The sequence below is a fragment of the Trichomycterus rosablanca genome, chromosome 16 (genome assembly GCF_030014385.1).
Source record: "Trichomycterus rosablanca isolate fTriRos1 chromosome 16, fTriRos1.hap1, whole genome shotgun sequence".
Classification (NCBI taxonomy): domain Eukaryota; kingdom Metazoa; phylum Chordata; class Actinopteri; order Siluriformes; family Trichomycteridae; genus Trichomycterus; species Trichomycterus rosablanca.
In genome coordinates, this window is record NC_086003.1 from 396907 (window position 1) to 399960 (window position 3054).

General features: G+C 38.6%; 1 long non-coding RNA gene across 1 annotated transcript; it reads left to right on the plus strand.

Annotated features, from left to right (window-relative positions):
• The first annotated feature begins 977 nt into the window (after positions 1–977).
• On the plus strand, positions 978–2605 carry LOC134330579 (uncharacterized). Its single transcript, XR_010015019.1, has 2 exons — positions 978–1298; positions 1561–2605. It is a non-coding gene; the product is annotated as an uncharacterized LOC134330579 (long non-coding RNA).
• Positions 2606–3054: the final 449 nt, after the last annotated feature.

Below are 3054 nucleotides of genomic sequence, written 5' to 3' on the forward strand. Positions count from 1 at the left end.
AATGAGTAAATAAAAAAATTTATAAATACATTTAATACATAAATACAATATTACAATTATATTTGGAATATAATTTTTTTTAAATGTATTAAAATAAATATTTAAATAAGTAGGTAAGTAAATAAATAAATGAGTAAATAATATTTTTAAAAATTAAATGTCTTAGTTGAATTTTATGGCTTTTTTAAAAGCTCCCACACGCCTGTAACAAACAAACAAACAGTAATTTATCAGCAGCAGTTTAAACTCAGAGTTTCTGTTTTCTGGAACAAGAATTTTATGGGACGTTTTCAGTACTGAGTGTGAAATTAAAGCGTCTGCGCCGTGTGTCTAAAATTAGGGGTGAAATTATTTCTGAAAATAGAACTTTGGGTATCTGGAGGTGAAATGAGAGTAACAGACAGTCTGATTAATTAAGCTGATTGATCAGACTGTTTAATTGATTAGACTGATGGCGTATGGTTTGTTCATGGAACGTACATGTGTAGAATTATCAGTAAATTAGCTCTATTATATATAAACAAGCATTTCTACTGTATTTAAAATGACTGACGGTTCTGCTCTCAGCTCTGCTATCAGCCGGACGGGCGCCTGCACAGACGCACGATTGGCTGCGTGTCTGTAGGGGGAGGGGCGAGGGTGTAAGGGCGGCCTCTGCTGGCCGGTCGAGGTTTCTGCACGGGGGCGGTGTGTGGCTCAGTCAGAATCTGAGATCAGACTATTCAGAATCTGCAGGACGTGAATTAAATAAATCACAAATAATCTGACAGAATCAAAAATAAAATAATAAAATCACTGAAAGTTCCGACAATAAAATGGACACGAGCAGAAAAATATTATTTAATGCTGCAACAAGAGAAAATAATGATCAAATAAAATCTCAGTGTTTATTTATAACTGATGTTACTGAGTCGGTCGACTCTGATATAACTGTATTTATTTATTTATTTATTATTATTGTTGTTGTTTACGTTTGTATCTCATCTGCTAACCAATCAGCAGCTTCTGTCACTTTTATTGTGCTTTAATTTATTTATTTCTCCTCGACGGTCGTGTGTTGCATACGAAGCAAAAGCTGTAGCATCGTTTTGGGAGAGGTGAAGCAGGCGCTCATAGCACATCAGGGACGGACTGAACCGCGGATTGCATGACTAGATTACCCAGAATCCCCTGAGACGTTGACGCGGTCTGTACAGCACAAAGCTGGGCTCACGTTGGACGTTGATTAACGCTGGCGCTCCTGCACGTTGTCGATGAGAGGCTGAGGTGTGTCGTTTCAGCGCCGCACAAAGACAAGAGTGAGGTTTCATCATTCTGCTGTTTGTAAAATCATCGTATTTATTCAAAAAATCATCTGTAAATCCATCCGAACTGTATAATCTAGTGATTTATATTATTATTATTATTATTATTATTATTATTATTATTATTATTATATGCATGCACCTTTACAGGCCTAAAATAATCGAATTATTTAACAGAATTCTGTTGATATTTATGGACTCAACATAAAAAATATATTGTTTATAAAAATTTAAGATGGATTTTCATCTCTTTGAGGAGGAAACAAGGGCGTGGCCGACCTGGGTGCCACTTTAAATTACTCCATCACTCAGGAGAATCTGGACTGGACTGCACTTCTACATTTCCATTGACCGGGACTTTAATGTTTGCAGCCCTGCCACTATATGCAGCTAGCTAGCTCCATGCAGGAATGCTCACATGAAAACAGAGAGATAAATGTTTGGATAAAACGACGTGATGTGATTTTAACAACAAAAAAGATCCAGTGTGAATAACTTTGCAGATCGAAGCAAATCGAAGCACGAATAAATCAGCTTTAACCTTTTAAGACCCTGCGGTCACATATGGGGACGTCACCGTACCTTGTTCTGCCTAACTTAGACCTGTTGTCCTCATTAGTAGACGCTTCTGTCGGCCATCTAGTGATACCAGACAATAAATAACATAAAAACAAGATGAAAATGCATAAAAGATCAAAGCTCGGGTCTTAGGAGGATAAATCGAGCATAAAACGAAGCTGCTAAACACGATGTGCAGTCAGGACGCTGCATCAGGTTCTTCATGATGTTTATGTTTGTGCTTTTTACTATTTAATGGTAACTGACAGAGATGATGTTGTGATAAATGACGGCTGATTTTGATCTGAGGTCTGTAGAGGAATTGTGCATCCTCAAACCCTCGATCATGATCTCTGGTATCAGCCGAATTCCCTCCAGCCACAAAGTCAAGGGTTCATCCACATGTAGAATATTTTATTTATTTCCAGCCCTGGACTCCTGAACTGAATGAACTTTGTAATCATTTTATCATGTATACGGGATGGTGTGTATATGGTGTGTACATGGGATGGTGTGGGATTGTACAGTTCCGACCCCCCTCAGTTCCACCGCATGATGTATAAACATGACTGCAGAACGAACTACGGAGCGTATAATTGAACCTGGGACTCAAAAACAAACAGAAGGACTTTTATTCTGTATTTTTCTCTGATTTTAATCCTGGATCACGTCACAGGACTTTTAATCTGAAGCACCTATAAAATCTACAAACACTCAAATAAAGCAATGGAATCATTAAAAAACCTGCGTCTGTTTCTCTTTTTTTAGCATTAGTGTTAATGTGTGTTTTGAACGTTTTATATGCATTTATTTAAACCAAATAGCCAAGGGTGTCGGAGGGGAAGCACCGTTCGTTCGTCCGCTTTGACAAACCCACGCAGTGACAGGAAGCCCGGTGGGGCGTCAGGACTCTTTTACCCAGCAGGCTTCCCAGGACGGAGCTCATCCCCAATTTCTCAGGAACAAAAACTGAGCTACAGCGGACGGCCAAAAGTATTTGGACGCATGAACGAGAGCTTGTTGGACGCCCCATTTGGAAACTCTCGGGGTGAAGTGGATGGTGCCGATTTTCTGTGATTGTAATTGTTGTGTTTATAATCCAGGACAGTGTTGATTTTTCTTGTTCCTGTGTTTATAGAATACAGGAGATCTTGTGATGTCATAACTCTATTGTAAACCACATATAGTCCAC